Source organism: Microplitis mediator, chromosome 9, assembly GCF_029852145.1.
Source record: "Microplitis mediator isolate UGA2020A chromosome 9, iyMicMedi2.1, whole genome shotgun sequence".
Classification (NCBI taxonomy): domain Eukaryota; kingdom Metazoa; phylum Arthropoda; class Insecta; order Hymenoptera; family Braconidae; genus Microplitis; species Microplitis mediator.
Genome location: NC_079977.1, coordinates 6602178 through 6616191, shown reverse-complemented (window position 1 = coordinate 6616191; position 14014 = coordinate 6602178). Strand labels below are relative to the sequence as shown.

Sequence of the window (14014 nt, the reverse complement as noted above, 5' to 3'; positions counted from 1 at the left end):
AGATGAAGAATGAAAATGAAGATTCAACCCGAGCTAATAACCTTTTACTGTCTACCTAAAATATTTTTTGTCTTCTTTATATTATACTTAATCTCAAAAAAATTATTTATTATTATTTTCTTCCGATAATCATGAAAATTATAGTGACTTCATGATACTTTTAAGCGCCATCCTGTGTTGGAAGTTGATGAAAATTTCTGGCAGTGTTGGTTCTCAATTTCATTGCTACCAATTTCTGTAAAATCCAATTCTCATCAAACGCTGTGATAAAAATTTATTATAAGTGAGAATTTATAATTTTTAGTTTTTATATTTTCTCACTTGACACCTCTAACAACTTGGACAGTCATTAAATTTTAACCGAAAAAAACTATTTAAAATAAATTACATACTATAAAATTTGGTTACTACATTTAAGTACATTAATAATAACTTTCGACACTGTAATACAAAAATTAATTATTCATTTATTATTCATAAACTTAAATATCGATGACGGGATCCTTGTATAGAAGATATAAAGTGACGTTAAGTTTTTAAAATAAAACCGCCATTTTTCTTACATGGCTGGCATATTTTTCCAAGTCAGGATTTTCTGACTACTGCCACGGCAATATTGCCGGCACTGTTAGAGAGAGTAGACAGCAACAAAAAATCTAATGAGATAGACAAGGAGACTAAAATGTCAGCCAATCTACCGAAGTTGTCAGTCGCATTTTTAATTTATTTATTATAAATTAATGATAATGATTTTGATAATTATATTCCATAGGATTAATTTATATTGAAATCTAAAGCTGATGCTAAAAAATCAGCACGATTAATTTATTCTTTCGAGAGTTATTGTGTTTACAAAAATCTAAGAACGCACTGAGCCGTGAACACTAAAAATATAAATTTAGTTAAACTTTTTGGAATTAATATCAAGATTTATCGACTTTAATGCTTACAATTTATTTATTTAGATTGTCCTTTTTGTAATAGTGCCACTATTATACCAATTTAGTATAATATATCAACCATAGATGCGATTTAATGTCAGTAAATCGGTAAAAAATTTCAAAGCGAGAGTAAAGTGAGGTGTAGATAATTTATAAAAATTTATTTGAAGTTTGTTTAATTAATGACAAAAGTATATTTAAATTTCATTAACAATACTATTATATGATGGTGGTGTCCTTAAGGATGTGGTTGATGTCGCGGTCGAGGGTCACGGCGTGTTGTCCGCGTCCTCGTTCGATACCGCGGTACGTAGGTTAGTTCAATTCAGCTTCTCTCTGCGGGAGAAGTGGCTTGTACCTCACACCCAATCAACTTAGATCGCCAACTTGAGATAAGAAGGAGGAAAAGGAGCCAGAGGGGGTGGAGAGGAAAAGAAGCCGATACTCCCGCGCCGTGGCACGACTTACTGGCAATGTAAAAGGGCTTAGAGTGAGACAAAATGGCTCCTAGTGTCCTCAGTCATGAGTAGACACGAGTCTGTGTTGGGACTAGTGGGAAGGATATTGGCAAATGCTAAGAGAAACACTCGTGTCCTCTTATTCTCCTTATTCTTATTATTCTCATTGGTTGTCGTTGTCGTTGTCGTTGTCTTCTCAGTCTTATTCTTTATCTTCTTCTTTCTCTTCCTCTTTATTTATTTATTTATATTCTTCTTTATTCTTATTTCCTGCTGGTCCTTTTACCGAGGCATATGCTCGAGTAACGAGCTTTCATTAGCGACGCTGTAAGCTAATGAGCATGCTCTTTCACTCTCGACCAACTCCACTCATAGTCTAGGATCTTTTTTTTTTTTTTTTAAATTGGAAAATGTTCACTGGAGTTTAAATCAAATGAGCTTTGTATTCAGTTTCTTTTTTTTAACTCCGTTTTTGTAAATTATTTTTAATTAAACTTAAAAAAAATTAATTGGGGATAAAAAAATCTGTTTTTAATTTTTTTAATTTCAAATAGGATTTAAATTAGGAATTTTTGAAATTATAATTCAAATTAATATTTATTATTACGCAATTAATTATCAATAATTAGCCGTGTAAAAAAAATTTGTTCGAAAAATGTTCATGATAGTGGACTTCAAAAATTGAGAAAGAAAACTAAAAAAATTAGAAAGTGGAAAATTTCCAGTGAAGGCTTTTCCTGCACGTTTTTTATTTTTTGAGCAAAAATAAATTGGTTTTACAATTTTTGGAATTTAAAGAACTTAAAAAAAAAAGGGATTATGAACATTTTCGACTCTTACCAAAATTATTCAGGTATGAGGCAAAAAAAATAAAAATGATTTGAAAATATTTATGAACATTTTTTGACTTTTATTAGAATTTTTCGGAAAAAATTTTTTTTTTTCGCATTCGTTCAAAAATAGTCCAAAAAATGAGTGATTGGAATGAATTATGAACTCAAAAGATTGTCGATTCAAATCATTGTTTCTTAAAAAATTTCAAAAAAAAAAACCCGCACTAGTTAAAAATTTTTCACACTTATAATTATTTTAAAGTTCCAAAAATGTTCAACTTAAAATTCAGAAATGTCTCAATTTTGGAAGTTCACTGTCAGAAACATTTTTTCAACGAATTTTTTTTTGCACGGGTATGCATCCAAAATTTTTTTCGACAAACACAAGTCAAAATTGATCTATATCGCATACCGTTACCACACTAATTACATAATCTCGTTATTTTCTTAATTACCTGTAATATTATATAATATCTAAAAAAAAACTAATGAACATTTAAAATTTTGTTTCAGGTAAGTCAGTTATGGCAGTAAAAGTAATTGATAAAATGGCTTACGGTTACTGTTAGTGAGAGTTGGGGAACCAAGTAAGTAAGCCAGGAAGTACTGGTATTTATGTTAATTAGTATCAACGTTAATTAGTGGTAAACGTGCCCACGGGGTAAAAGGAACACCAGGAGGTAATGTAGTTAGTTCTCATTCTCATCCCTATCTTTATTTTTATCTTTCTCGCTCTCTTTAACCCTTTCTACCTCCACTACCTCATTCTTTCTCTTTAGTTGTTTATAATTTTTTTTTTTTTTTTTTTACTTTATTTTATTCAAGTACATATATGTACTTGTTATTCTTATTCGTGTGTGACTCGTTCATTCAGTGGCATTGTGTCGAGCGATCGAGTTTCGTTTCGAGACTTGATAAGTTCGCTTCTCAGTACTACTTGCTGTTTAATGAGACGTCTGGCATGGTATGGTCCTACACTCATGATCATGCACACGAGAAGACCACGGAAGTTAGCGATACATCACGAATGATTTTTTTTTCTTTTCAAAATTTTTCTAAAGATTAAAAATAAAAAATATAATAGGTAGAGATAATTGTCGAAAAGAATTAACTTGTAGAGAACAAAGCACTCACTCGTGTTCAGAATGAAAAAAAAAAAAAATAAAATAATATTTTTAAAGATGAGTCGGCTTCTACTTCCGTCCAGCTCCAGGTCCCGTGACAGCGGACAGCCAACAAGTACATACTGCGAATAGTATTATATAGTAGTATAGAGAATGTGATGTTAAAGTACGCAAAGTTAAGCAGGAGCAATACAAGGAGGATCTTACCACACGAGTTTATGATGCAGAGCGACTTGAATGCTCAAACGAGCCGCACATGCTTTGCCTTGTGAATATTTTTCGTTCTCTGTTTAGTTTGCTTCTTTACGCTTTTGTATATTGTAATGTGTCTGTTTGTATGTCTAAGTCTTTTAAAACATTAATAATTGTTCTTGTTTGGATTACCAATGAGCTGAGAATTTTTTTTCTTCGAGTTTAATTTTTTTTTTCATTTTTAAATTCTATTTGTAATATCTCTGTAAATATATGAGATAAGTAAACTTTAGTTATGGTCATTGAAAAAGTTATTTTATTTTCTACAAGTTTGTTTTCTGGTAACAATAATCTAAAGTTAATTGTTTAAAAATTACAACCATTTGAACAATGGACGCAATTTCTTTGCTAATGTGTTGATGTTTAAAACTTTAAATGGCTGTAACTTTTCAACTATTGACTCTACGATATTTTTTGTTGGAACCAAAGTTGTAGGAAATTAAATTTCCGACACTTTTAATCTCTTTGAAAATTCTTGTAGGATCAATAGTTCAAAAGTTATGGCCATTTAAACAGTTCACAATTTTTTAAACAATCTAATCATTTTCAAAAATACACATTTCAAATTTAAAGTGGCTGTAACATTTAAACTATTGATCCCACGAGATTTTTTATCAGTACCAAAGTTGTAGGAAATTAAAATTCCAATACTTTTGATATCTTCAAAAAATCTTGTAGGATTAATATTTCACAAGTTACGGCCATTTAAATAGTTTTCAATTTTTTAAACAATTTGATCATTTTCAAAAATACACATTTCAAATTTAAAGTGGCTGTAACATTTAAACTATTGATCCCACGAGATTTTTTATTCATATCAAAGTTGTAGGAAATTAAATTTCCTTTCTAACGACCTCTCATGATGTCCAATTATCTTCATCAGTCACTGAGATATTAAATAATTAAAATGCCTTCACTTTACTCACTAAAAAAAATTCAAAAAAATTCAATTAATTAATTAAATAAATAACTGAAATGTCAAAAGTTAATGGTTTTTCAACCGATGGCTCTATTAGCACCACAAAAGGCAAAAAAATAAAAATGCTACGAATAAGTGTCGCGATAAAATCACGAAGCAAAAGAATCGAGAATCTAATGTGTCTTTCTAGAATCCAATTCCATCCCATCTACATGGATACTCACCATACATATACATATACACATTTATATACAGTTACTATCTTACTTTTGGAGTTCTCAGCAATCGAAAAGATAGACCTTGCACGAAGCAGATTCTTAGCAATTAATTATCGAGCATCTTACCCACTCAAAAGTATCCGGTTACCACCAGCAACTCTACCAGTTACGAATTATTTCGGGTACTTATTTCTTCTATCTCACACATACATTTTCATCTACTCTCTATATAAATACTAAAGTTAAAATACAGCGTACCATACTAAGACACACAAGTCTGGATAAATTCGTTGTGTCGCGACAGTAAGGATTTATCCGCGAGGTCCAGTCGATTCTGGTGGGCACGACCCCAAAAATATCTCTTTCTTTCTTACTCATTCATTCACTCCGTCGATTGCTTTTATTTTATACTTTATTCCGTGCGGCAAACAAGAGATCGATTGGGATCCCACAGGTCCCACGACGATCCCGTCGACGGGACAATTAATTTCTCAACGTAATCAGCCGACTCGCTTATCGTTCGGTCTGCTACAAGATTTTAAAAAAAATAAAAAAATTTAAAACAAAGTGAGAAAATGAGCCTCGTTACTTATTTTTTATTTATTTTTTTCACTTTATATAATAAAAAATAGCTTTAACAAATGAGCGTAAATAACCGCCTACGTAACAGTCGCCACCTCAATCGACAACTTTTAACTCATTATCAATAAATAAAATCCAGCCGATCCTAAATCATTAATTCCATTAATTAAAATTCTTCATATAAATTTAAATTATTTATTTATATTTTTTTATTTTAATATCAGCATTTAAATTACTGTTGATGTATTTGATAACTCATTTTAAGCTCAACATCATGAGAATAAAGTAATATCCTAGTAAATTACTACAAAACGTGTTTTAGAACCTCAACATTATGGAAAGTACTTTAATCTCATACTTATATATATGTGTACATATATAAAAATATGAGATGGATTGAGTTTATGTCTAGTGTAGTAGTAAAAGGGTCAATTGGTACCAGAATCGTGCCTGCGTAATACAACACCACCAGATGCCTGTTTTATATTTTTTTTATTCATGAGAAGAAATATTATTCAATGTTTAGCAAATTTTTTTTTTTTGTAACCTATTCACTTTGTTTTTATTTTCGTTACCCAGGACTCGCCGTAGCTTTATAATCTCGCGTGCGTTTGTTTTCGTAACCGCGGATCAGTTTCTTTTAACAAAGACATTTATAAATTTTTTTTTTTCAATTTTTTATCAAGAATTTCTGGTTGTTTTGTCTTACTTGGAGTAGTTGATAAACATATTTTATAATTTATTAGTTTATTGTATTTTATTTCATTATTTAGATCAGATTTTTTTGTCGCTATTTGTACTGCTGCGTAAAAAATGTTCTGTTAGAAATTTTTTAGATTTTCAAGGATAATTGTCATGGAAATTTAATAAAATTTGTTAATTTTACAAAAAATATCGATTTATTTTCATAATTTAAAAAATTAAAGCATAATTTTTAATGAAAACACAATTTGACTATTAGTTAAAAATATATATTAGGGTGGTCGTTAAAAATTAAATTTTCTCAGGCCCACCATCAAAAGCTTCTTTTTAGTAAAAAAATTTGGTTTTTTCATTTTAAGTAAAAAGAACATGTGCCGCAGGACGATCAAAGTTCATTTTTTGGATGCAATCGCGGTTTTTTTTAAATATCTCATGAAATATGCAAATTAATGGAAAAAATCATAGGGACAATTTTGTTGGAAATTAAATTCTTGACAAAAAAGGTCTTTTTTATTTTTTCTATAAAATGTGTATTTATGAAGATATTTTGAAAAAACTTTTTTTATATCTTATCAATTGAGCGTTTTAAGGATTACAAATTTTGAAAATAACATTTTTCTAAATATATAGAAACTATAACGAGTATTGAGGATTGATATGCTATGAGTTATGAAGTTGTCTATATTTAAAAAAAAAAAAGTTATTTTTATCATTCGTAAGACTTAAAATGCTCAATTGATAAGATCTAAAAAAGTTTTTTTAAAATATCTTCATAAATACACGTTTTATGATAAAAATGAAAATGACCTTTTTTGTCAAGGATTCAATTTCCTACAAAATTGTTCCTATGATTTTTTTCATTAATCTGCATATTTCATAAGATATTTAAAAAAAACCGCGATTGTATCGAAAAATGAACTTTGATCTCCCGCGGCACGTGTTCTTTTTACTTAAAACGAAATAACCGAATTCCCCACGTATTTTTTCACTAAAAAGAAGCTTTTTATGGGGCGCCTGAGAAAATTTAATTTTTAACGACCACCCTAATATATTATAGAAAAAATAAGTGATAGTTCAACGAATTTAATAAAATCACTAGAATAATTATTAGTAAAAAAAAAAAAACTTTATTTAGGAAGAAAACTATGTAAATTGTCAATCAATGGAACGATCCTGCCATTTCTTCCCCTAAATTCTGCAATTGTAACGCAGCTTCCATCCTTAGTCGGGGTAGACGTACATACGTATCCAGGACAGCAACCGTTACCTTCCGTTTGTCGGCACTAAATAAATTTTTTAAAATTTTTATAAACCGGAAACTTAATAAAAAATAAACAAATGTTCTTTTGTACCTACCGATTTACCATAGCATCCTTCTGCTGTAAGAAAGTTAGCAGAAGCTAACAACACAACTGTCAAAATTAAAACCAAAAATACTTTTGACATTTTTATTATTCGATTATCGGACGATTTAAACTGTAGTATAAAATTTATTATTATTGTCAGTATTAATACTAGTAAATAATTTTTATAAAATCACTAAAATAATGTAGAGCTTTGATGAGATCTGTCTAAGACGAGAATTTGATATCAAGTATGAATTTAATTTTAAACATTTGTTTATAGCTTGAACTTGTTTATGTTTCTTATAATTCATTTATTTTTAACAGACGCGCATATTGACAAACAAAGATTAGCAACTCATCAATACAATGATAAACTTAAATTCTAATTATATAGTTACTGTACACAAAATAATTATATTTGGTAATTATAAATTTTTTTTGAGCCTAATATATTTAAATAATTATTTAAAAAACAAAAATTATATTTTCAGAGACGATCTTTTTATTAATTTGATTTGTTGTTATCCAAGTAGGTGATATTTGCATAAACTAAATTTTTTAATGCAAAAAAATTCTAATTAAATAGTGTGAGGATTTTTGATTCCAAGCAAATTCTTATTTTGTTATTCAAATTTTATTTTGTAGTTAATTTCATATATCGAATGTTTATCATATCTTTGTGACCATGACACTTGCCACATATTTTTTTTATGATAAGTATTGATTATATGAGTTTGATGATTACATATTTTCTTCGTAATTAACAAATAATTTTTATTGGCAAATCGAGGAAAACAATAAAATAATGACGTACTGATCTATAAATATTTATATGATCAGTCTCTGTATATATAATAAATTTGAATAATTTTTTCTCAATTTTGAAACTAGTAATTAACTGAAATTAAAACATTGCAGTTTTTATTTATGAGAAAATGAAAATTAAAAAAAAAATAACGATGCAATTGTATGGATAAAACTGATGATCTTGAAGTTAGCAGACAATTAATAATTTTCGGACTTTTTTTCCACAAATCAATCACAAAAAACAAAAACTAAAAATATGCACATGTAGAAAAATTGAAAAACTACAGGTGCAATTTTGTCAAATATTTTTTTTTATAATTTGTTGTTTAAAAAAAAAATCAAAAAATTATTAGACGTCGGCTAACTTCAGTATCATCTAAAATTGAATACTCGTGACAGAAAAAAGTCTAGAATGAGAGAGTTATCTCTGATAGTAATATAGTTGAAAAAAAAAAATAAAATTAAGCCCGTGCTGAACGATTTTGAAATTTTACTCCCAAATTAAAATTTTCAATTTTTGCTAGAGAAGTTTCATATAAATATAAGATAACAGTACCAAATATTGACTGAGCTTCAATTAATGACTGGGTATATAAAGACTTGAAAATTTTTTATAGTGGAATTTAATTCATGAAAAATATGCAGTCAAAGTTGAAAATTTTTCATGAATTAAATTAAAAATTTAAAAATGTTTCTTTCAGTACCCAGTCATTAATTGGAACTCGGTCAGTATTTGATACTGTTACCCCATTATTCATATTTTCATAGATAAATAATTTTTTTCATGGCTTAACGTCGCGGGATAATTTATATTTTCCTATCCCCTTTGAAGTTAAATAAAATAATTAAATTCCTAATGATGATAATTTAAAAACCATGAACATAATAGATAAAAAAAACTAAGATATAAATGTCAACAAGTTATGTTTAATGACATTTTAGTACAAAGTAGTACGAGTTGACAGGTAATCTTTATGAGTAATCTTGAAAAATAAATTCATGTCATACGTCAATAGTAGTAATAGATCAAGACACTACTATACTACACACTACACGCTAGACAAACTACCAATACAATATTTTACCGCTTATTCTTATTCTCATTCTCATTCGTATTCTTTTCAATTCTTTTTCTTCTCCATTTCATCACAAATTTTTTTTTTTAACATTTCCACGCTCTTAAATATCTTAGTCCAGCGTACAATTCAATACATTACACAATATGCATTTTTTTCTTTCTTTATTTTTCATTTTTTTTTTCTTTCAATACATTTCTTTTCTACGCATCAACAAGTCTCAGTGGCGTAAATAATCGCGGCCTAAAGAAAAAAATAATTTTTAAGCCTCATTATTCAAAGTAACATTTTTTATTTTTATTTTATTTTTACTCATACCTAAATAATTTTAATATTTACTTTTAGTCATTTTATTTTTAACAGTTACTCGACTAAAAACTTATCTAAACACAAATAAATTTTTATTATTCATGTTAATACCTACTGTCAAGTATTTCATTGTAAGAAAAAAAATTTATAACGAAAGTACCGTGGGCTGGACTTGAACCGCGGACCTCCCGTTCATCAACTGGCGACGTTCAAACTTTAATCATTGATATTTTAGAAGGTGTTGAGAATAAAAATACGTTATTTGGAATCATAGAAGAGGGAATTTAATTTTCTACAACTTTGATATCTTAAAGAAGTCATAGTAATTCAATTAATCAAGAGTTAATGTCATGTAAAGAAATATTTTTTTTTTTGTTTAATATATTATTTTTTCGAAGACTGGACATATGTTTCAAAATATACCCGTGTAAAAAAAATTCGTGTAAAAAAGATTCCAAAGAAGTTCGAATTGTGGAAGTTCTAAATGTGAGACAGATTAGAAATTTGGGTGGAACTTTTTTTGAACTTTTGTAATTTTGATAGTGAAAGAAAAGCTTTTTTCGGATTTCTAGGAGCAAAATTTGAGTAAGAAAAGAACTATTTTTACTATAGAAACGGATTTTTACTATATTTTACCGTGGTTTCGAAAAAGTTCAAAAATTTCAAATTTCGAACTTTTCATGAATGTTTTGTGATTCTTATGGGGCTTATGGTTTCTAATGGGAACTTTCTCGGAACGAGGGTCAAATTTAGTAAACATTCTAATTTTTATATCATTAAACAAAATGACGTATGTCTCAAAAACATCTAGTAGATGATATAATTTACATGATAGGTTATGTTGTACGATGTGATGGTAAAATTAATTATTTATTTGTTTATTCATATAATTTTTCAAATTATTTATAACGACTTGTTTTAGTTGCTGACGAAGTCCCAAGAAAGGGACGAAAGTCTAATGTATGGTCAAAATTGAATTCTAATTTTTGAATCACTGTCCATCTCCCTATGATTTACCATTTTATTAAGATGATCTGAACACGATTTTAAATTAATATATGTAGTAAAGATACGTTTTGAAAAACATGTTTTAAAAACGTTCTATTTTGATTCAAATTTCGCTCATATAGAATCCTCGTTAAACGTTTTTTTTACCATCAAATTTCTAATCTCTCCAAGTTTGGAAGTTCCACAAGTCGAACTTTTTTGGAATCCTTTTGGAACGAATTTTTTTTTACACAGGCTGGTCTGATAGTAATTATCATCAAATTAAAAGTTATTCGAAATTTAAATTATCTTTAATGTTGGATTGACTTGAATATTGTTATATTTAATAAATCCCATTAGTCATAAATAAATAATTATTAGTTTTCAAACATATGGGTTTATATTTATATATATAGTGTATAAAAAATAAATAAACGTAGTATGTCGCCATGGAAGGCAACAAGGAACTTGCCCTGACGCTCGCCACGACCAACACACCAACCAGACTAATTAATTAACGTACCTCCGATCAATTTACATTTACTGAGCCACTTTTGCCGCGTTTTACCTTCTGTACAATTCCGTTGTTCACATATACATATATATATTTACTTTAGTGTTACCACAACAACCAGAATAAAATTTCTCAGTGTGTGAGCTGATCGCATTGCAAACGTAAAATTATTTTACACAACCTGTTTTCCATTATTTATTTAAAACTACTTTTCTCTCTATTCTCAATTTATTTTAAATCAAACCCTTAACATTCATCTCTACTGAGGTTAAAGTTATTTAAAACTATAAATGCAGTTTTATATGAAAGTAAAATTACCGCAAATTCATAAAAAAACTTGTGACTAATGAGAATAATAATGAAATATAATTTTTAAAAATTCAAGGCAAGTGAAGAGTTTGTTGGTTAAATTCTAGTCGAATGATTTTTAAACGAAAATATTATTTAATTTTATTCGATACGATTTTTAATCGAGTTAGTAATATTTTTTAATTTTCAAAATGAGAACAAACAAAATTTTTCATAGTAAAATATTAAAAATCCATAAATCATGGAATGTTCGAGAATTGTTCGACGGGCTTCTGCGTCTGTAATATAGTTTCTAACCTCCGCAATGCTTTTGAATACCCCACTTCACTTTTGAAGAGTTATATCTCAAAAACTATGCATTTTATCAGAATGCAGGTCAGGACGTTTTTTGTAGGTAAAACAATGTTCTTTTAAATACAACTATCATTATTTCAAATTAACTAATTTCTAACGGTGAAAAAATTAATTAAAATCAAATCTAACTTGAGAAACATTTTAGGATAAAAAAAATTCTGGGGTCAAAATGATCCCCAGTGTACTCCGAGGGTTAAAATAGTCATATCGAAGTTAACAAAAGTAAGTGTAGTCAACATCAAGTTATTTTTTAGACCTGGGTATTTATTTTTATTTCAAATGATTTTTGCTTTTCAACTCCCGTATTTACCCTGACAATCTTTAGTATTTATATTTGCCTGCTGTGCATTATTGGCAACCAAAGCTAATAATTCAATTAAGAATAAAATCATCAAAAATATTTTTGACATCTTTTTGGTCAAGTACTTAATCGATAGCAACTGCCATTAAATAATTGGATTAGTCCTGTAGCTGCAATAGGATTGATTTTGTGAATACTACAGGGGTTTCCTGTTGCAGCTCTAGGGCAAGTCCTTTATCTGCAACAAAACTAAGCCCTGTAGCTGCTATAGGGCAATGTTCTGTTGCAGCAACAGTTTTTTTTTCCGTGCAGAGCTATGCAAATAAATAGTAATTGTCATCAAATAAGTAACCAAAAACTTGCAGAGTAGTGATGATTTTTGATCAAATCCTCATACGAAAAAAATATATATCCAGGATAAAAATATTATCATCTTATGTCACAGTTGTCATTGATCAATAACAATTATGACATAAGATGATAAAATTTCCAGTCTCCGTTACAGCTTTTTGTTTGTGTCAATGATAAATTTTCCATTAATGAGCCATTGATCAAAGATTATCGATACGTTTACAAACTTTTAAATCTGTTGATGTAATTATTGAATGAACAACGATGTTAATTTTGATAAAAATATAAAATTATTCATTTTTATCAAAACATCGCTACTTATCTTATCTTTTTCTTGGGTACAGATTTATTAAATTGATACTTAATTTTTTGTTTCCCTTTATAATCAGTTTATATAATACAAATGCAACTGCAACAAATCTATAAATACTGGAAATTTTATTATATCATGTCATACTTATTATTGATTTGATCGATAATCATCACTGCTCTGCAAAATTCTGGTAAAGATGTCGAAAATATTTTCGTTGATAATTTTTTCCTTAATTGGATTGTTAATTTTGATTGGCCAGGAAGTCACAGGGTGTGAGGGCGATTGGGTAAGTCCGAAACAAATATCAATCTTAGAGAATAATCAAAATGCTGTTAGCAATTTAATTTTTCAAAAAAACGATTTCGTTTTCACAATAACTCCATAATCAAACGAATTTTAATATTTTTCTGCAGTGCCATTCTTTTCGAGGTTACCGTTGCTGCGAGGGTCATGTATGTCTGTCAAGCGTTCTATGGGCTGGACAATGTCTTACAAAAGAAGACTATTATAAAAAAGTATACGTTCCAATAAGTGGATAACGTTTATAATTTTTAATAAAAAACGGTGATCAATTACTTGAAAAAAATTGCTGCTAAATGAAATTTCCTTAATTTGAGTATAATAGATTTTATTCCTTTTCGTTTTGAAAATTAACAAAAATATTACTAATTCAAACATTGTATCTAATAGAAACAAAAATTACATTTTGGTTCACAATTATTATTTTCATGGCTACCATTTAACCATCGAAATTAACCCTTGTCTCGAATTTTTAACTTACCGCTCAAAAAAGTTCACGATTTTCTGAAAAAAGAAATTTATTGGTTTCGGTCCGATTTTTGAAGATCGAGTTTTGAACAAATTTCGGCGTTTTGAGGTCCTAGAAAGCTATTCTGACTATTTAAGATGATGCCCAAGTGAATGTATGTGTACGAATGTGTGTGCGTGTGTGTACAAACGTACGTGATATATATTTATGTGAATATTTTACCTTTCAAACGAATAGACCGATTTAGATCTTTGATACACGGAGGAAAATGTTGGCTCGAAACCTACCATTTTTTATTATGCTGTCGACCAAACTTGAAACAGGACGGGAAGCATCCAAAAAATTATTATGCTGTATCACAATACTTACTACGCACGAGAAACCTATTGATAAGATTTAATAACAATTACTTTCATATGTTATAATAATTGTGATGCCGCATAATAATTTTTTTTTTAGAGCATAATAAATTTTTGGATGTTTCATCACTTCCTGTTTCAAGTTTGGTCTACAGCATAATAAAATTGGTAGGTTTTGAGCTAACATTTT

The 14014-nt window shown here is 28.5% G+C and overlaps 1 protein-coding gene and 2 long non-coding RNA genes across 3 annotated transcripts in view; 2 read left to right on the top strand and 1 right to left on the bottom strand.

Annotated features, from left to right (window-relative positions):
- LOC130674126 (protein dachsous) overlaps positions 1–14014 on the top strand; it is a 191408-nt gene that overhangs the window by 76152 nt on the left and 101242 nt on the right. The window lies entirely within an intron of this gene.
- LOC130674127 (uncharacterized) lies at positions 6200–8037 on the bottom strand. The gene is made up of 2 exons (XR_008991001.1): positions 7386–8037; positions 6200–7312 (listed from the first exon to the last, which is right to left on the bottom strand). It is a non-coding gene; the product is annotated as an uncharacterized LOC130674127 (long non-coding RNA).
- On the top strand, positions 12733–13400 carry LOC130674128 (uncharacterized). The gene is made up of 2 exons (XR_008991002.1): positions 12733–12982; positions 13110–13400. It is a non-coding gene; the product is annotated as an uncharacterized LOC130674128 (long non-coding RNA).